Source organism: Podarcis tiliguerta (assembly GCF_965153285.1).
Source record: "Podarcis tiliguerta genome assembly, chromosome: 9".
Taxonomy (NCBI): domain Eukaryota; kingdom Metazoa; phylum Chordata; class Lepidosauria; order Squamata; family Lacertidae; genus Podarcis; species Podarcis tiliguerta.
Window position 1 is genome coordinate 45,891,323 of NC_139542.1, and position 21,465 is coordinate 45,912,787.

Below are 21,465 nucleotides of genomic sequence, written 5' to 3' on the forward strand. Positions count from 1 at the left end.
CATATATCTGCCACTGTGCCACCACAACCTACTCCAAAAATCCTTCCAGCAGAAGGGAATTTGTGTCTGGGTAGTAGTTGTTAAATATAATTGGGTCTAGGGTGGTTTTTGTTTTAGGAGTGAGTGCCCTACTACACCCTTCAAGGTGGCAGGCACTACCGAAACATAATGACACATTTAGCACATCCTGAATCCACCCTGTCACTCTGATCATCCAAGAAGGGCAAGGGTTGAGAGGTCAAGAAGGTAGTCCTATTGATGCACACATCTCTTCCACAGCATCAAAGCCATTAACTAAAACTGATTCCCAAAGCCAAGCTTGATGGTGAATGGACTGTCAAAACCATGGTATCAAGACTACTGAGGGAAAAAACAATTTTATCATCAAAGTGCCTAGCAAAATAGCTACTATGGGCTTCCACAGGAACCATGGCCCTATTTAACAAGTCAGTATTAACAAACCTCAAACCACTGTTCCCTACTCAAGGATTTTCACTGCATAATTATGTGCTCTAAGATGTGTTTGATCAGCTTCACAGGATGTATTGCACCATATGTACTATAGCCATTGTCTGGCCTGTTTCAGAGTGCATGGTTCCCTAGGTTATCCAGGCTTATTATGGGCTCCCGAGCAGTGGAGAAGCCACTCAGGAGCAGTTGCCCTGCCAGATTTTGCCATTTCATAATGAGAATAAGGCAATGCTGGGACCACCAGTCCTGTACACTGGCAAATCTACCAGAGCATTAAGCAATTCATCAGTGTCATCCATCGGTCTATGGGACTGGAAAATCCAATAAGATCCCCCACTCCTGCAGGAGAGAACTGCTACTGTGAGTCCAAATCTCACCAGGAACTGAAGCATCATGAGACCACCTCATTCCCCTCAACCACCTACCAGTCTGTGTTCATGCTGCACCAAACCTCATATGGGTCAAACTGAGTCAGACCAACTCCACCTAGCTTGTCAATCCAAGTCTCAGTGATGCATGCTAGGTTGGATTCATCATTCATGGCTAAATCCTAGATAAGCAAGGGTTTATTGTGAAGTGCAAGCCACTGTTTGCTTTGCTCTGCTCATTATGCTGCTTTTTGCTTGCTAAAAGCAAGCCACAGAATGCCTGATGGCTTTGCTTTCTTACCTGACCTCACCTAAGAAGAGCCCTGCTGGATCACTGGATAATATCAAAGGTTCATTTAGTCCAGCATCCTGGTCTCACAATGCTCAACCAGATATCAATGGGAAGTCTGAAAGCAGGACATGAGCACCACAGCACTCCTGCCACTTGTAAATCCCACCCACTAGTATTCAGAGGTATGCTGTCTCTAAAAATAGGTAGTACATAGTCATCATAGCTAGTAGTCACTGATAGTATTAATCTGCCTAACTCCCTTTTAATACCATGCAAGCTGGTAATCAAGTCTGGAGACAACCCCTGCTAGTGGGGAAAGGGGTGGAGGAGGCACATATGTTGCATGTCATTCATGCATGTGGGTAGAGATGAATGAACAGAAGAGAATGCTGTTGCAAATTGCACATGAACAGCATTCTGTACAAAATTTGGAACTCAAGATAGAGCAACAGAGAATTCCTAGTGAATTGGTTTCCCATTGGAAACAAGATCATGTAGTTCAGAATGCTGAAATTTGGAAAGAAATTTAAATGAGGATATTTTGGATGCTTCCTTTTCCCTTTGCTCTTCAGGCATTTTCCATGAAAATTTGTCATAGTTTGCAGTACATCCCATGTACAGTTGTTGCTTAATGCTCCAATTCTGGAGCATTAATTCTGGAGCATTACACAAAAGCAAGAAACCTGCTTCATCTTGCTGTTTTGTACAATGTCTAACTAGACATCATGATGAATGCGTACACCCATAAATGACTGAAACCCTTCCCATAAGATGATTTACCCTGCTGCTTGAGCAGTACATTGTTGTTGTTGTTTAGTCATTTAGTTGTGTCTGACTCTTCGTGACTCCATGGACTAGAGCACGCCAGGCACTCCTGTCTTCCACTGCCTCCCGCAGTTTGGTCAGACTCAGGTGTTTTCAAAATACAGTGGTACCTCTGGATGCTAACGGGATCTGTTCTGGAGCCCTGTTCGCATCCTGAAGCAAACGTAAGACGCGACTGCACATCTGCGTGGGTCGTGTTTCGCTGCTTCCGTACATGCGTGTGATGTCTTTTTGAGCGTCTGCACATGCACAAGCGGCAAAACCCGGAAGCAACGTGCTCTGTTACTTCCGGGTCGCCACGTAGCGCAACCCAAAAATATTTAAGCTGAAGCGTATTCATCCTGAGGTATGACTGTAATGCAATTAAGAGAAGCAGTTGGTAAACCAGGAAAGTTGGCAATAATATTTTGGCAAGGTTATTAATTTGTGTTGGCTGAAGAAATATCATGCAAGGTGTTTTCTAATATTACTGCCAAATGATTGATTAACTGAAGTGATTTACAAAGTGCTCCCTTTCTCTCTCCATTTTTTTATACAGAAACCAGTGTATATAATCTAACTTTGCTAGTGATGTGGCCTAAACATTCATGGCATCTGAACTGGTGGCAACAGACCAGGAATGAAACCTTGGGGTCATAGTAGATGGCTGAATGTCAACCCAGTGTGCAGCAGTCATGAAAAAGGCAGATTCCATGCTAGAGATTATTAGGAAAGGAACTGAAAATAAAACTGCTGGTATCCTAAAACAAATCTATGTGCAACTACATTTGGAAGATGAGAGAAGCCCCACATAGAGCGCATTGCAGTAGTCCAGTCTTGAAGCAACCAATGCATGAACTACTGTGGCAAGGCTTCCCTGGTTCAGGAATGGCCATAACTGTCATACCAGCTGTTAAAAGGCACTTAAAACTGAGTGTCACCAGCATATTGATGGCACCTCACCCAGAAATGCTTAATGACAGCTCCTAATGGCATCATGTAGATATTAAATGGCGCTGGAGATAAGATAGTCCCCTGTGGCACCCCATGACATAGTGGGGCGAAATACAGGTTCTTCTTATGTTCTTATGATAGCCTGTGTGCATTAGTCTAATAATGGCTTCTCCAGTGTTCATGCCCCAGTAAATGATTTTTGAAAGTATTAGCAAAGTGGGGAGAATTCAACATCTATCTGTTCATAAGAAAGATACACCAATGTTGAACCACTTGACATTCCCATAGCTAGACAGGTGAATATTAATAGCCATGGTCTCTCAAAGAGATATTTTTGTGGAATATGTTCTCTAAGTGTAAAAAAAACCCCAAAAAACCAAGCAGCTGAAACCGTAATTAAACGTACTTTATATTAACCCACTGTTTCGCTGCACAGTCTGGATTTTGCCTAGAAATATCTCTTGCAGAAGAATGTATGTGTGATTATTCACGGTTGTCTGTAAAGCAAGATAAGCTGCTTCTGTGAAAGCCAGACATGAGTTTGGAAAACATGAATTGTTAATATAGAGTATATATATAAAGCAGTCTGACCTTCCATGAAGTTATTTTCTTGCAAAAGCATATTTCTTAAGAAAGGACAAAGAAAGGTCATATGACCTTTGTTGAACTGGTTCAGTTGTTCATGAAAAACAGGATCTAAATTCCATAAAGATGTCATACATCTGCAGATACCTACTACTCTCTAATCCCTGATATGAGACATGTTGCCACATGTAATTGGAAGGCAACTATGTTGACCTGTATTTTCTTTCTAAATCAAAAGCAGCTTTTAAACGCAAATGTTTCAATATAAGAAGTGGACTGTGGAGAAGGAGACTGCTTTATCCTTTCTGTTTCAGCCATTTTTTGCTCAATACCCCATGGCAGCCTGCTATTTATCACACAAGAGTAAATAGTCATCTCCTCTTTTGTGACTGGGTAAAAAGTAGCTTCTGGTCCCATCACCTCCTGGCAAATAGAAGGGGAAGAAATGGAGGTAGTGAGAGATTTTACTTTCTTGGGCTCCATGATCACTGCAGATGGTGACAGCAGCCACGAAATTAAAAGATGCCTGCTCCTTGGGAGAAAAGTGATGACAAACCTAGACAGCATCTTAAAAAGTAGAGACATCACCTTGCCAACAAAGGTTCGTATAGTAAAAGCTATGGTTTTCCCAGTAGTGATGTATGGAAGTGAGAGCTGGACCATCAAGAAGGCTGATTGCCGAAGAATTGATGCTTTTGAATTATGGTGCTGGAGGAGACTCTTGAGAGTCCCATGGACTGCAAGAAGATCAAACCGATCCATTCTTAAGGAAAGTGCTCACTGGAAGGACAGATTGTGAAGCTGAGGCTCCAATACTTTGGCCACCTCATGAGAAGAGAAGACTCCCTGGAAAAGACCCTAATGTTAGGAAAGGTGGAGGGCACAAGGAGAAGGGGACGACAGAGGACGAGATGGTTGGATGGTGTTCTCGAAGCTACCAGCGTGAGTTTGACCAAACTGCGGGAGGCAGTGGAGGACAGATGTGCGTGGCGTGCTCTGGCCCATGGGGTCACGAAGAGTCGGACACGACTAAATGACTAAACAACAACAAAAAGTAGCTTGAGGGGAGGTGGATTCTGAGCAGAAAACAGTTGGAAGGGAAAGGGTTAAGCAGCTCCTCCCACATCTGTTTCTTTGGTGAAACTCACAAGTTTTGGTTTTAAGGGTTTAAGAAAATGTCAGAGAAAAGGCATGAGCTTAGCTCATTGCCCTTTTGCGTGCAATAAGTTCAACAGGGCAAGATGTTCTTATAAGAGTGATTGTACTTTTGCATTCTTCATCAGTGGGGCTATCCAAGTCATGTAGCTTTTTGTGAATGAGTCACAAAAGCATGTAGGAATATATCTGCTGTAAAAAAACAACAACAACTCTACTTTCATTACGCATTATTTTTGCTTGTCAGCGCATGACATCCATCTCTTTGCATCGGAGGGCTGAAATAAGAAGCTGACACCAGTAGCTGCATTGAACTAAGCGCCACTTAAAACCTGCAGGTGTATCTGATATATAATACCCAGGGCTTTTTCCCCGGTCAGAACTTACCAGAACTCAGTTTTAGCACCTCTCAGGTGGGCGCCACTGCCATTTTAAGGGAACAAGGGAGGTTTTTCATAGTGAGTTCCAGCTCCTCTTTTTCTAGAAAAATAGCACTGATAGTACCCAATAATCTTTTTTAATTATCTACAAAGTTTCTTCCCAAAAGAGTTGTGAGCAATCCCTCCAAAATATGTACAATATCTGATCCCAGAGCCTGATATTTCCAAATTTATCTTCTCGGAAACTATAGCTTTGTTTCAGATACAGCTGTTACACTCGTGTCCTGCCTGTAAGCTCATTGCACTACAGGCACGTGGTTGGCCACTCTGTGAGAGCAGGATCCTGGCCTACACGGCCATTGACCTGTTGCAGCAGGCTGTTCTTTTGTTGCTGTTGTAATTATCATTGATTTATTAATTGCCTTCTAAAACTAGCCTATCAAGACGATGTACCCGTAATTGAAAACAGTTATAAACAGAAAAACAGCAAGAACATTTCAAACAAGACTAAAACCGTAACAAAGTAGATGCTCGTGGTACCTACCTATTTATCCAGCTGGGAAAGTCTGTCAGAACAAAAAATGTCTTCAGCTGTTTCCGGAAAGTGGGAGCCTTTCGTAGTATTACACCAGGGGTAGGCAACCTAAGGCCCGGGGACCGGATGTGGCCCAATCACCTTCTAAATCCGGCCCGTGGACAGTCTGGGAATCAGCGTGTTTTTACATGAGTAGAATGTGCGCTTTTATTTAAAATGTGTCTCTGGGTTATTTGTGGGGCATAGGAATTTGTTCATTCCCCACCCAAAAAATATATATAGTCCGGCCCCCCACATGGTCTAAGGGATGGTGATCCAGTCCATGGCTGAAAAAGGTTGCTGACCCCTGTATTACACCAATGAAAGAGAATCTTATAAACATTTCCCATAAGGAGAATAGTTATAGGAGTGTTATATACCACAGTGCTGCCCCTCTGGTCTTCTGGCTGTGTCAAGTAGTGCTGTGCCAAGAATCTAGGCAGACACAGTTGGGTGAGATCCATTTTACCCAGCTCACCTATTTAGGTTTCTGTAATGCAACATCAGCTTGGCTGTATCATCCATGATAAAAGTAATAATAATAATAATAATTTTATTATTTATACCCCCACCCATCTGGCTGGGTTTTCCCAGCCACTCTGGGCAACTCCCAACAAATTATTAAATCAGAATATAACATCAAACATTAAAAACTTCCCTAAACAGGGCTCCTTTAGATATCTTCTAAAAGTCAGTTAGACTGTAAGCTATGCTAGTGCATTATGGAAGGCCTCAGGTTCATTCCGTAGCAATCCAGTTATAAAAGGACTGGGTGGCAAATGAGAGAAAGACCCTTGACTGAGATCTTGAAGAGAAACAGGAACCTACATAGGACGTTGTCTTATGCCAAGTCAGACCTGGAGATGTCAGGACTTGAACCCAAGACCTCACCCATTGATTTGTGCCCCTTTCCCAGTATGAGAGCTCATACCAATTAGAGTTAATACTGGGTAGATGAACACATAATCTGACCTTGTATAAGGCAGCTTCCATTTTCCTAAAGGTGAGAGCCTGAAATCCACCTTCTGTTTATCCTCACAATTGTCCTGGGTTGTTCATTTTACTTAAAAGCATTTTTTAAAAAGTGAAGTACCTCTGAATAATTCAGGACCATTCTGAGGGCAAACAGCTAGTGACTTTTAGGCTATCACCTCTAGCAACTGATGGATTTTCCATGGTGTATTCTAATAACTTATAACATAGCCTGAAGTTGGTATAAGGAAAGGCCGTTCCCTGGTCTAGATTTTTAAATGTGACAGGCAGATGTGAGGAAGAGATACAGAAAAGAAGTTAATTGGTACACAGTGTACAAAAATAATAATGCAGCCTCTGCCTGCAGGCATGCATGTAAACGATTTCGATCTAATTGCCAATCATTAGCAGCAAAAGACATATGTAATATATCAGTAGAAAAGGAAGGGTTTTCTAAGAATTTAAGCACTTTAAGTCCCCCTCCTGTAGTTTGCCAGCTATTTATGGAAAGCAATTTGTGTGTCCTTTCAATGTGAGATTCATTTATTTATTTTACCTTTTCTTCAAGGAGCTCCAAGGTGATGTAAACAGCTCAGGACCACAATATCTCAAGCACTGCCTCTCCCCATATGAACCAACTTGGATTGTGTGAGCCTCATCTGGGCCCTTATTTGTGCGCAGTCTCCACAAGATGTTTGGAGGGCAGAAACACAAGAGCAGGCCTTTTCTGTGGTGGCACCCTGCTTGTGGAATGCCTTCTCCAGGGAGCCTTTGTTACATAACTTTAGGAGCCGGACAAAAACATCCCTCTTTCCCCATGCCTTTGGCCTTTTAAACGGGTGTAATTGTTTTTGTTTGTTATGTATTTTTGTGTTTTTATATTGTAAACCTCGCTGTGATCCTCAGATAACGGGCGGTATAGAAATTAAATTTATTTATAATAATGTCCTCCTCATCATACAATCTGCACAACAACCCTTGTTGAGGTAGGTTAGGCTGAGAGACAATAATTGTCCCAAGGTCACCCAGTGAGCTTTGTGGTTGAGTGGGAATTTGACCCCTGATCTTCTAGGTCCTAGTCTGGCACTCTAACCACTGTACCACACTGGCCCTAGTACTGCGGGAGTTTGCTGCTAAGGCTAATTATGCCCAGTGTGCTAAGGAAGAGCAATTTAAATTGTTGTAAAACCTGCTGAGAGAGACTTGCCTGTTTGCATCAAGGGCATTTTCTGGGCTATGGAGCAAAGGTAGATTTCTCCACGGTGTTTTCATTAATGGCGGCTGCCAACAGATACTGTAGGTGTGTTGATGTTTGCTTTTTACAGGCGTAGTCACAAGGAACACATTAACCTGCCTAATAAATCTAAAGTGGCATAGAAAATCTAAAAAGTGCAAATGTTTACATTATTATTTTAGGAGAGGCTTATTGGTTCAAAACAGGCAACACCCACACTCATACGTGTATGGTGCATCTTATAACATTTTGTGAACCTTTAATTTGTGTTTGTGTTAACATTTTAAAAAAAGGAGGAGGGCTGATAGTCTAAATTAAAAGTAATAGACCAAAGTTGGTTCAACTTGCACACTTCCTGCAATTATTTTTTTTAACTCCCTGTGCACAAATGAATAAATAACTGCCTGTGTGCCTAGTATGGGGGGAAAAAGATGTTGCAAGAGTGATTGCAGAGAGGGACAGAAACACAGGCCAGCTGCATTCTGTCAAGGTCTGCCCACTGGTGTGGATAGCAAGCTGCAGAACAGCAGATCTGCATCCAGGCAGAATTTGTAAAAACTCATTCTCCAATCATGCACACGGGGGGGGGGGGGGGAAGAATATGAATGACTTTTGTTTAGACTTGCTCACCCTGCCCTACTTCCTCAGAGTAAGGCATAGGAATGGGGCAGGCACTCTGCAGAGAACCAAGCAGTTGCAATATCTTTGCTGGGTGAGTAGCTGGGGATGACATCAGTGGTGGATGATGAGGCAAGTTCATTCACTGCTAAGAGAAGTGCTTCATTAAAGGTAAAGGGACCCCTGACCATTAGGATGAGTCGTGACCGACTCTGGGGTTGCAGCACTCATCTCGCTTTATTGGCCGAGGGAGCCGGTGTACAGCTTCCAGGTCATGTGGCCAGCATGACTAAACCACTTTTGGCGAACCAGAGCAGCGCACGGAAACGACGTTTACCTTCCCACCGGAATGGTATCTACTTGCACTTTGACATGTTTTCGAACTGCTAGATTAGCAGGAGCTGGGACCGAACAACAGGAGCTCACGCCGTTGTGGGGATTCGAACCGCGACCTTCTGCTCGGCAAGCCCTAGACTCTGTGGTTTAACCCACAGCGCCACCCGCATCCCAAGTGCTTCATTGCATCTCATGCAAATGCCAGCCCTGAGCCTCAGTGTGTCTTACGACCGTGTTCTCTAGGAATGAGACTACAGAAACAAGTTAAAACATCAAAACCATTTCCAGGATATGAATGTTTTCAGTGATGGTCCAGTGTCATATTCTGCGTTTGGTGTGATTTTCGAAAGCCTAAGGAAGAAAAAAGGATTACTACGTCAGCACTCTGAAGAAGAGTTCATTACCAAAGCAGCCTGAGAAAGTGATATGAGTCAGGCTCCCAGCTCTAACTAGTGTTATCAGTGCTCCCATTTGCAAGATTTCCAAAGTAAACGAAAGTTAGGAACAAGCAAGATTGCATCCGTACTAGCTAGAATAGATTGAAGAAGCAATTTCTCAGGAGCTTTTCTAGGAGTTGATAGTTGAGGCCTGCCTTTAAAATAGTTATCTGATAAATCTCAGTTCAGTTTGTTATGAATGAAAATAGCATTGTTTAGCAAATGTCAATATGGTAGTGTAATCAGGCCCGAAACAAAAATTTCACTACATTGCGGGTGGGGTGGGGGTGGGATGCCAAAATTAGTCTAATATTTCATTTTAGACTTGAAAAGCCTTATTAATGATTGTTATTTCAAATTTCAGCGAAGGTTGCTTTGGTGAAACTTACATTAGCTGATTAAATGTGACAGAGCAGGTTTGTTGCTGTTTAGGGATGATATATTCTTATTTTATGTGCAGATATGTGCAGCTGTTCTAACCTATTTAAGATACAAGATACAAGACCAGAACTTTATGGCTGATATCGGTGGTGTGAGCTTCCAGAAATACCTAGATCCTGCCTCTGTATAAATAGGTGCATTTGCCAGACTATTTTGAATTGTGGGACAAGAAGAAATACAGATGTGATTCATTCATTCATTGTTTTTGTTGAGAATTTAAAAGCTGCACATCAAAATGACATGATTCAGAACTGTGGAATGCCATAGAGAAATGTTTGATTACTGTGAGGAATTAAGAACATTAGGTTATTTCTGACATTTTGTCCCTAAGTGCTTCTGGGAAATTATTTCTTAAAAGCCCTAAGGAACAAAATGCCATAAATAGTCATATTATATCCATAGTAAGGAAGAATGAATCTGTCGGTTTCGGTTCACTACTTTTCTCATTTTTCCAACCTGCAATTCTGTTTTCCATATTTCTGCAGCAATCTGCAATCTGTTGTTTTATCTTTTTCGTTAAAAAAATAAAATTATGTAAACATTTTAATACAACTTACTCCTAATATTTGTATGCAGTTTTGAGTTTTTATAACAAATTTCCCCATGTAAAACATGTTTATGTATTTTATGCACATTCTCCCCTAATACATATATTTTATACATGTTGTGTGGCTAGAGAACTGTATTGCAAAATTCAGCATTTTGAAGGGTAGCTTTGTTTTTATTCACATATTTGTTCAAGAAGTGTGAATTAGGTAATTTCTCATTAAATGCAAACAAAATAAATTTTCTCCTCCATTCCCAAAAGATATGCAGAAACAATATATTTATTTAATTTGATAATACAAGAACCATTTCCTTTCCGACATTGAATGTGCCTCACTTATTTGCCTTCTGCTTTCTTTCTTTCTTTCTTTCTTTCTTTCTTTCTTTCTTTCTTTGATAACCTTAGATGTGTTCTGCAGTAGCTACACAGTGGCCTGCTCTTATATATATAAGCTCTTATATATATAAGCAAAATGTGATACTGAAGCTTGAGTCAAAGCTAGGGCCTGTGCGAGAGTCAGAGAAACACCTTGAGCTGGAATTTGAAGAGTCACAGACAAAAAGTAAATAGAAAGCCATGCGTCTAGTACTTGTGCCATTTCTCACCAATCCAAAGGCTTCATGCAGCCTTCACTTGGACCTGTGCAATGCCAGGCCATGCTGCACACCCTGTTCTCTTCTGAAACTCTGAGCACACACAGTTCTGAATCACAGTGCAATCCTAATCGCACCTGCTCAAACATAAGTCCTCTTGAACTCAATGGAGTTTATTCCTGAGGTAAGTTGGGTACAGATTGCGGCCCTAGCCTCATTAGAAGTAGGTCTTTATGCTGTGAGGTTCTTGGTCTCTATGTCTCTCACCTGGGATGAGTATGAGAGAGGTGGTTATCTAGATTTGATGATGCAGATATTGTGCCCAAAGTGGCTTATGACATATTTAGTGAACAATTAAGTACAACAGTTCAAACACAGTGGTACCTCAGGTTAAGTACTTAATTTGTTCCGGAGCTCCGTTCTTAACCTGAAACTGTTCTTAACCTGAGGTACCACTTTAGCTAATGGGGTCTCCCACTGCTGCTGCACTGTTGGCGCACGATTTCTGTTCTCATCCTGAGACAAAGGTCTTAACCTGAGGTACTATTTCTGGGTTAGAGGAGTCTGTAACCTGAAGCATCTGTAACCCGAGATACTGTATATAGATATATTTGAAACAATTAAAAATAAATATCAATAAATAATTACCCCAAAAAAAACCCACACAAGTTTGTATAAAACAATACAAATAAACCAATCTAATTTAACAGCTTAAAACTAAACAGGAGAGCAAATCTGGACTGAGCTTCAGTTTGTTGGCCCTCACCCATTATTGAAGCAAGACATCGGTCCAGCACATCCCCTACCACACCTGCAGATGTAAAGGAGAAGTGGAGCTGGGTGTCATCACCATATTGCTGGCAACATAACTCTTAAACTGGAAATAATAATTCAAGTAGGACCAGAACCACTGAAAAGCAGTGCTGCCCACCCCCAACTCTGACACTTACTCCAGAAGGATACCGTGGTTGACCAAAAGCTACTGAGAGGCCGAGGAGAATTAACAGGGACACATTTTCCTTGTCTCTCTCCTGACAGAGATTGTCATACAGGGCGACCCAAGCAATTTCTGTGCCAAAACAGGGTCTTAACTCTGATAGAAATGTATCTAGAAAACTGAAATGTATCTAGCCAACTGTCCCCTCACTGCTAGTTTTTTTTGTCAGCCACAAAGGGTTGATGATACAAATGGAATACTGATTTTTGCACTTTGCTTAGCACTGCTGAGAAATGTTGAGAAATGATTTGGAACTTTCCAGTCAATGCTCTTTGCTTGACTATTAGGTTTTTATTTTTAATAAAATATTGGAGGGATATTTATGTGTGCACTGGCATTTTTTACATTTCAGAAGACTCATGAGACTCCTTTGTCTGTTTTCATGATGAATTTAGGTAATGAAAGCCAGCACTGGAAAGAAAGCCAGTATGTTTGACCTTACACAACTCCTGCAGTTTCTTTCATACAGATAATATTTGCTGAATCTAGCTAAGAGATAATAGTGTGTATATTGGACTAAATGACTTTAAATCAGTGTAGTCCTAGCAAAGTCCAAGTGAAAAATGGAACCAATCACCATAATGAATGAAGTTTATTTGACTTCTTAAGCTCATGTTTCCTGTTAATTCTTCTCATTTAATAAGTAACCATTTAACTCACTCAAAAGGTCTATATTTTGGACAAACGTACCTTTCAAAATAGTATATACCTTTCTTCTCTGAAATGGATTGAATAGTCCACATATCGCTAAATGTTAGTACAGATAGCAATATTTCTTTTTCATTCAGCACCATAACAGCACTGTGCGAATTATTACATTTTAACTGAAGCTGAAAAGAAGCAGCATGTTACTAGCTACCATTTGAATAATAAAACTAACAATTATTTGATTCTATTTTTATGTCCCAAGATAGCCAAAAGGCATAACTTCTGCACAGCGGATGGGTGGGGTAGAAATAATAATAATAATAATAATAATAATAATAATAATAATAATAATAATAATAATATCTTTCCTCCATACATTGTTATTATCTCCCCTTTTCCCTTTATCCACCTGCTCCAAAATATTTATTTTTTATTTTATTTTTTATTTTATTTTTTATTTATACCCCACCTTTTCCCCGACACGGAATCAAGGAGGCTTACAGATAAAATAAAAACAGCTTAAAACATAGGGGGGAAATCATTTAAAAAACAATTAAGCATTAACAGAATTAAAACACACAGAACCTGTTAAAAACATACATATAAATACAATAAAAAGTGGTAAAAACTGAATGTTCTGCCCACAGCTCCCCTGTCACCAAAACCAGGTCTGTTTAAATGAGGACAGTTTGTGACTTGAAGTTTGAAGGGGGTTTTTCATTGCAGACTTCAATTGCAAACAAGCAAACTACTAGTAATCAGAGATCTGCAGAACAAAGTGATTAAAATGGGCAGAAGAGGTAAACAAGTTGCAGGTTGTGACCTGAACGTATTCTGGTGCTGCATATTTTGTGATCTCATTTGAGAAGAGGACCCTGAAGCTCAGAGGTCAGGTTCTCTTGGGAGAGAGACCTGGGAAAGATATGTCCTTCTTCAATGGACACATTGGTGCCTCTGGAAAGAGAAGCCAAGGACAGGATGCCTAACCAGCAAATCTAGAGCCTCATGACAAAAGCAGGCTGGCCATTCTGTAGAGTGTTTCTGTTTATTAGAAGCATCTTCTAATTTTTTGTAGGCAATAAATAAAAACACCGTGTTCAATATTCAATTGAGATTGATAGGCGAGACACACATATAGTAAAAATGAAATAAATGTAACCACAGGAAATAAAGGAACATTCTATTGCTAAGTACATTATTTGGATAGAGGTTTATTCGAAATTGACATACTTGTGTGTGACGGTCTTAATCCAGTAACACATGCAGTAGGATCAATGCATCAAAGCTTTTAAACTTCTGTTAGCCAACAGTACTAATTCTCAAAGCACCATAAATTAGTTCTGAAACAGAGAGAGGTGGTAGAAGATAGTTTTCCATGCAGTGTTGGGAAGGCTGTGTTGTGTAAAGGAAGTAAAAGAGACATTAGTTCTTCAGAGACTCGTCTATCAAATATATAGATTGACATAGGCTGCAATCCATAAAGCTGCACAGCTTCAGTTCATTTCAGTAAGGCATTAGTGATGCATGCCTCACAATAATTAGTAAGTATGAGCAGTAAGACAATGCCTGATGGATTGCAGCTGTATTTTCTTTAACAATGAAAACAGCCCAGAAAATGAAAAATTGCATTTAATAAAAGATACTGGGAAGGAAGTTGTTTTGGCTCAAACAATATTCTGGAACATTTAATGCAGAGCCAGTATTTACATGTCAGCAGTTCTAAATGAACCCCTAATGGTGATATAATTTGAGATATTTGGCACCTATCTGTCCTAAGATGTCAAGGAACTGTTTCCTTTAGTGTGACTTATGCAGGGTGGGGGTGGGGCAAAAGCACCACAGCACTGATTTTTATGTCTTAAGTGTAACAGTGTCTCTGTTAAAAAAATATTTAGGGCAAGTTTATACTAATTCTGAAACTGTGTCCAATTTTATTTTACCCGCACAATAGCAATGTAGTCATGAAGTTTTAGGGAAAAAAGACAAAAGGAGAAGATCCATTATTATATCTACTGCATTTTAAAAAGGATAATCAGAAAAAAGATCAGGAGCGACTGGTAGATCTTTAGATGATTTTCAGTAGATCAACAAAGGTTTCTGGTTCCAAGCTGTTTAACAACAACAAGACAACTTTTCCCAACTACGTTTCACAGCTAAAACGAAGTCAATGAGGACTAGAGTGAGCTTTTGTGTGGATGGATTGTGAACTCAGTTCTGGTCCTGAGAACAAATTCCTAGGTGAGAGGCACCCTATATTTTCAAGCTCTAGGATTTTGGCACCTGGCTCTCACTAGGAGATTCTGGAATTCTAGTAAAGAAATAAAGTAAACCTGACAACTCTGAAATCTTCCCACTCCTGATTTAAAGTGTCAGGGTCTCTCATTTTGTTCAGGGGTATTATTCTGGGCTAAAAGGGAGTGCTCTTTCATGCTCTTTCCACAACTTAAATTGTTTTTCATGCTCTTTCTGCAACTCAAATTGTATGCCTGGCTTTGAAGCTATTTCATTTAGCCATTAGCCACAGAGCTGGGTGAGTGAAATACCACTACAAGAACCTTTCTGTCTCTTCTCTTTGACAACTAATAGCTTCATGGTGTGTGAGTGTGTGTGTGTGTTGTGGGGATAAATGGCTGATTTAAGTTAATGAATTGGTAGGGGGAAGGGTTAGTTCCTCCCTCCCTCAGTCCAATAGTACTGATCACACATCCTCTTCAACTGCTTTCCATGAAGAAACGTTGGGAGTTGTTGATGATGGATCTCCAACTTTGGATTATTTTCCCCCACCACACAGCTGAGAGATATTAGTCATGAAACTGAGCATTTGGGCCAAGCAGGCTAAAGTGAAATAGGCACACTTAAGCCTATTGACTTGTTGGATCACGCCCCAAATCTAAATAGGTTAATTATTGTTTAAAAGAACTGTTATATAATGAAGCTTTCAGAACATTTGTAGTACATTTGCAGAGTTCAATCAAACTAGACAAAATATGAAACACGGATCTTTTGATGGTGTGGGGAAGGGGATTAATGCCGTTCATGCAATTTCCCCCACAAAAGGTTCCTCCCACAATCTGCTATTTGCCTCAGGAGATAAACTGTTATTTGTGTTTCACTTGAGGCTTGTTGGATGGACTACTACTCCCACAACTACTCCCATGATCAACTGAATTGGTGGGACTGCTTGATGTGGTTCTCTTGGAGTCTTCCAGATGCCAAATGCTGAGTTGTGGTGGTGGTGGCTGACACTAGTCAGGCCACACACCTATGGCTTCCCTTTATGGAATATGGTTTTGCCATCTTTCATGATAGCTTGGGTGAGGGAGTTGATCTAGGGCGGTTTGGCAGGAGATTTCCCACCTGGCAGAACAGGCTGTACCTCACCACACTTCTGTCTGGATTCACACAAATTCTTCTATGTTATATTTTAATAAGTATACCCTTTAAAAAACCACAAATGTTTATTTATGGATTTTGGAGTTCATATATCACAGGTAATAGTGCTGGTACCAAAGTTTAGGTACACCCAGTAGTCAGGACTGGATTAACTATTAAGCAAAATAAGCACATGCCAGTAGAGCCAGTGTGGTGTAGTGGTTAAGAGCAGTGGATTCGTAATCTGGTGAACCGGGTTCGCGCTTCCGTTCCTCCACATGCAGCTGCTGGGTGACCTTGGGCTAGTCACACTTCTCTGAAGTCTCTCAGCCTCACTCACCTCACAGAGTGGTTGTTGTGGGGGAGGAAGGGAAAGGAGATTGTTGGCCGCTTTGAGACTCCTTAGGGTAGTGATAAAGCGGGATATCAAATCCAAACTCTTCTTCTTAGGACATCAAGGGAAAAGGAGCACCAGAATTTTTTTTCCATTGCCAGATTTTTAACATTGTTGTTGTTTAGTTGTTTAGTTGTGTCCGACTCTTCGTGACCCCATGGACCAGAGCATGCCAGGCACTTCTGTCCTCCACTGCCTCCCGTAGTTTGGTCAAACTCATGCTGGTAGCTTCGAGAACACCATCCAACCATCTCGTCCTCTTCTCCTTGTGCCCTCCATCTTTCCTAACATTAGGGTCTTTTCCAGGGAGTCTTCTCTTCTCATGAGGTGGCCAGTGGCTCATCAGGGTCCTTCCAGTGAGCACTCAGGGCTGATTTCCTTAAGAATGGAGAGGTTTGATCTTTTTGCAGTCCATGGGACTCTCAAGAGTCTCCTCCAGCACCATAATTCAAAAGCCTCAATTCTTCGGCGATCAGCCTTCTTTATGGCAGTCTTCTTTATGGCAGCCTTCTTTTTAACATTAATGGTCACAAATTGCTCAGCTGAGTGTTCATTTTATCAGTCAAACATGTTAAAAATCCCAACAGAACAACTATGCAACAAGGCCGGTTGGATAACTTATCTCTACTACTGAAGCAGATGCGTTACATAAGATTAGGTTTGAGGATCTGATCAAAGACTTAGCAATTAGAAAAATCAGGATAAAATTTTCAAATATAAATAAAGTGGAAGTATACCAAAATAAAATTTCTTTTCCATCTTACTGTAGGTTTTGCTTCATTTTGAAAAATAAAACTTTCTTTTATAGTTTATTATTGTTTATATCTTGAATTAGATGTATATGGGGGCACGGAAATCTCTTAATTGCTTAGGGCCCCTAAAGGTGTTAATCCAGGCCTTCCAATAGTCATAACATGTCAGGAATAAAGAACATTATGCCTGAAATATGCAGCAACCCTCTGGCCCAACATGCTCCCCTGCTTGGCCTATATTTTTCTCAAACTATGGTGCATGCAGTCTGTGAAATGGAAACGTGCATTCCATACTTAGGACTACACAGAAGAAAAGGTATAATTGTCTTTTCCCTAGAACATCAGGCTTCATGCTTGTTTGTCCCACACTTTGATTCCAGGTGCCTATATATTTGTGCCTATATACTGTACTTTTCTACCAGGCAAATAAACAAAGAACTGGTGCAGGAGGAAAGAGTTGATCCCAGATCACCCACAATGTAGCCCTAATTTGGATCAGAGGCTTCTGTAGTTACTTTAAAAAGTAATGAAGAATAAGGAGATGGTCTTGTGATAATGCATCTTACATCTAAGAAACTTAGAGACTGAAATGAGGCATATTTGGAGCCAGAGCCACTGACAATTTGCAATGCAATCATAGACCTGTCTGTTGAGAAGTAACCCCACTTGAGTTCAGTGGCACCTATTATCAGTTAAGTGTAGATAGCTTTGCAGTCTTAGCCCATCTTTCTTAATAGCTTAAATCACCTTAGAGACAGGGAAACTGTACAGTCTTCGCCTTCCATGTGGTTTGGAGATAAAATAATGTAGAAGCATGCAAAATGAATCAGATTCCATTTATTCCCCCCAAGACTGAAAAAACCCTAGAGAGATTTGTTTATCTAAAAACACGGCACTAGAAATTTGTCTAGGCAGCTAAATTTTTAATCATTTTATTAGTTGATGTGAACAAATTGCCTTTCAACTGTGCGAGTTCCCAAAGAGGAGATTGTGGGTGCTATGCTTCTCCCTTGTCCTCCTGATGCTTAAGGATAAGCCATTGTTTGGCTCAGTATGTCATCCAAACCTAGGCTTATGGTTTGTTTCCTCAAGAGAAGGCATCCATCTTTTTCTGCTTAGTGGTACCTAACAGGACACAAGTTGAAAGCTATGCATTGTAGTTCATAGACACGTTGAAGAGGCTGGTGCCAACCCCAAATCCATCCCCAAATCCAGGCAATTCCAGATTCCTCTGGTGTTACTATTTGGAGAGGTTGTGTGTCAGAGGAACAGCAAAGACATTCACCACAAACTCCCTGGAAATCTTTACACACCTCTTGATTTAATTTTGGACAGCACCCTTTACTATGAGATCTAGCTTTCCTTTTGACTTAATTTATCATATATACCACACACACACACACACACACACACATATATGGATGCGGGTGGCGCTGTGGTCTAAACCACTGAGCCTTGGGCTTGCTGATCGGAAGGTTGGCAGTTTGAATCACTGTGACGGGGTGAGCTCTCATTGCTCAGCCCAGCTCCTGTCAACCTAGCAGTTCGAAAGCACCTCAAAGTGCAAGTAGATAAATAGGTACCACTCTGGCGGGAATGTAAACGCCGTTTCCGTGTGCTGCTTTGGTTCGCCAGAAGCAGCTTAGTCATGCTGGCAACATGACCCGGAAGCTGTATGCTGGCTCCCTCGGCCAATAAAGCGAGATGAGCGCCACAACCCCAGAGTCAGTCACGACTGGACCTAATGGTCAGGGGTCCCTTTACCTTTACTATAGATATATGGCAAAAGAGAGAAAGAATATTTACGGGCATTATTTCAAAGCTTTTAGCCAGGAGAATTCCTAATTCTTAGCCAAAATAAATGGGCACCTCACTTAAACAATGTTTTTTTAAAAAGAACATTTTGTAACCACAAAATTACAATAACAAAATCCCCATCTCAACTGATTCACTTTTCTCCTTTCAATCTTAGTTGTCAACCTGGCATAGAAGCCAAACTTAAAATTAGCAGTGTTAAAAGAGGATCAATGTTTGGCTCTGAATATTAAGAGAATACCTACAACAAACAGTTGAGCAACTTTAATGCTGTGCCTTTATGAAATGGGCTTTATTTAAATTCCCTGTTTAAGATACTTAGCTTTATATTTCTTTCAAGTTATACAGCAATGTAGAAAGCATATGAGTGTTTATTCTTCCCTGTGTATATAATCTCCTTTATATTTGCAAAACATTACACACATGTAACAGTAAATATAACTCCATTATATTATGACCTTCAAATGTCGTTGGCAGTCAGTTTTGTCCTACACTGTTGCTAGATAAACTTTGCATAAAAACGCCATGCCACCTACCTGGCTGGATGCATTGAGATTGAGATACCTGTACTGACTGGTACCGGACTATAGGCCAAAATATATTGAGGGCACCTGCTTGGCAAAGGCTATTTTATACATATGCATAGTATATAGCTAACTTTATCATTAATTAATTTGTCCTGGTGCAGGGAATGTGTGACATACCCTCAGGTCAGAAAATCAGCAGTTTGGAAGTGCACACATGCCTCTGTGATCTTTTCACATCTCTGATGAACCCAGCATTTGGGCAACAGTGTATGAGTTAAAAATATGTTTTGAATCAGGAGTGGGGAACCTCTGGTCTGTAGGCCAAACTTGACCTGGCAGGCTTCTTCACTTGGCCCATGAGACCCTTTTCCTGAAACCATGTTCACCTGTTCCACATCTGACATCATATGGGACATTAGCTGGCAAGCAGGTAAAGATGCAGCTGCAGAAAGCAGGATTAATCCTCTAGCAGATAATTCCACAGGCAGTGTGCCACTACCAAGAAGGCCCTTTCTTGCATCGGCACCCAGTGCGCTATGATGGCTGGTGGGACCATGAGAAGATCTTTCCCAGATCTTAAGGCTTGGGCCAGCAGATATTGGCTTTGTATAGACAAGGCCGTACAGTTTCCATAAAACTGTGCCGCCAATTCCCAACCCACAGACCCACTCCAGGAGGATGCCACTGTTGGTAGTATCCAAAGTCACTGAGAGATCAAGGAGTTGTATTTCACCCCTCCTTCTTTCAATAAAGGTCAAGGCAACCAAAGCTGTTTCACTGCTGAAACCAGATCTGAAAACATAGCCCATAGGAAACTGAGCCAGATCATTGATCTCCCTAGCTCAGGGGTGGGGAACCTTTGGCCCTCCAGATGTTGACTCTCACCACACCTAGCATGCAAGGCCAATGGCCAAAGATGAAGTTGCGAGTTCAGTTCAGCAACATGTGGAAGACCAAACGTTTCCTACCTGTGAGCTAACTCAGTATTGCCTACACTTGACTTGCAGCACCTTCCGAGGGCAGATATGGATTTTGGTTAACATCCATGTATACGGCTTCCTGTGGGAGTGCCCTGGATGCAGAGTAAACAGGAGTACGCATACAGCCTTAATTAGAAGAGGCACCCATATTGAAACTGCACCGTTCAGCCATTAGCTATACAGCTGAGTGGGATGCAAAGGAGAGATACGAACGTGAGGTAGGCATGGACTTTGCTAAAGTGTTTTATCTCGTCGTCAGCACTGCTGCTGTAGTGAAATAAAAGCAGCCTAATTAGGCACACAATTTTCTCTAGTGTGCACATTCTCCTGGTGCCTGATCAGGGTTCCTAATTAGTAGCACGACACCTTTCAGCTTTGGTTTATTTGACAGTAGGAATGAAGCTCAGTAACCTTATGCATTATATTCTCTAACGGATAGGGAAAGAGAGCCATCTGGTGGCAGGCTTGCAGTGATACTGATAAGTAGACTGTGCTTGTGAACAGAGTAGCATTCTCAGGAATTGATGAGCTGTAAAATAAAACCACATAATAGATACACACGGCATATTTGGATGCGATTCACATGGAGAAGAGATGGCATGTCTGCTGTTGTTGCTCTTAATCGCTTATAATTTCTATTTTCTGCTAACGTAGGCCACCCAATAACCCAGTAGGAGAATGTATGAAAAAGGTCCAAGTAAACTGCTTAAAGAAACTTTTGTGTGCTTTTTAATGTCCATTTATAAAAAAATAAGTCTACACTTACTTCAGTCTTCGGTGCATATTTATACTAATTTATGACACTGATCCTAGCTGATTTCTTCCCAATTTTCAGAGGTCTAAATGCACCAAGGTAAATGGTTTTATAAATGATTTGGAAAATGTGGCAATTAAACATTTGCAAATGTATATGCGTATATAATTTCTGTGTGACAGAAAGCCAAATAACGTCTTATGTGGAAAAATCTGTGACTGGATCTCCAAACATAATTGTCTTCATCTAAAAGTAACTTGGGGGGCATGGCCTGATTTTGATAATATCATGCACCCCAAGAACTGCCTAGAGATGCACAGGGGGAAAGTACTACTAGGAAAAGAAGGGAGAATATTTTGCTACCACCATAAAAGGATCAGGTCATATGGAAAAGTTTCATCATATTAAAGTTTGGGCTGCTTCCAAACAACCTGTTTTATTAACTATTCATCCTGATTTGTTTGC

The 21,465-nt window shown here is 40.9% G+C and overlaps 1 long non-coding RNA gene across 1 annotated transcript in view; it reads left to right on the forward strand.

Annotated features, from left to right (window-relative positions):
* The window catches only part of LOC310685426, a 621,470-nt gene that overhangs the window by 256,485 nt on the left and 343,520 nt on the right, over positions 1-21,465 (forward strand). The gene's annotated exons all lie outside the window — the stretch shown is intronic.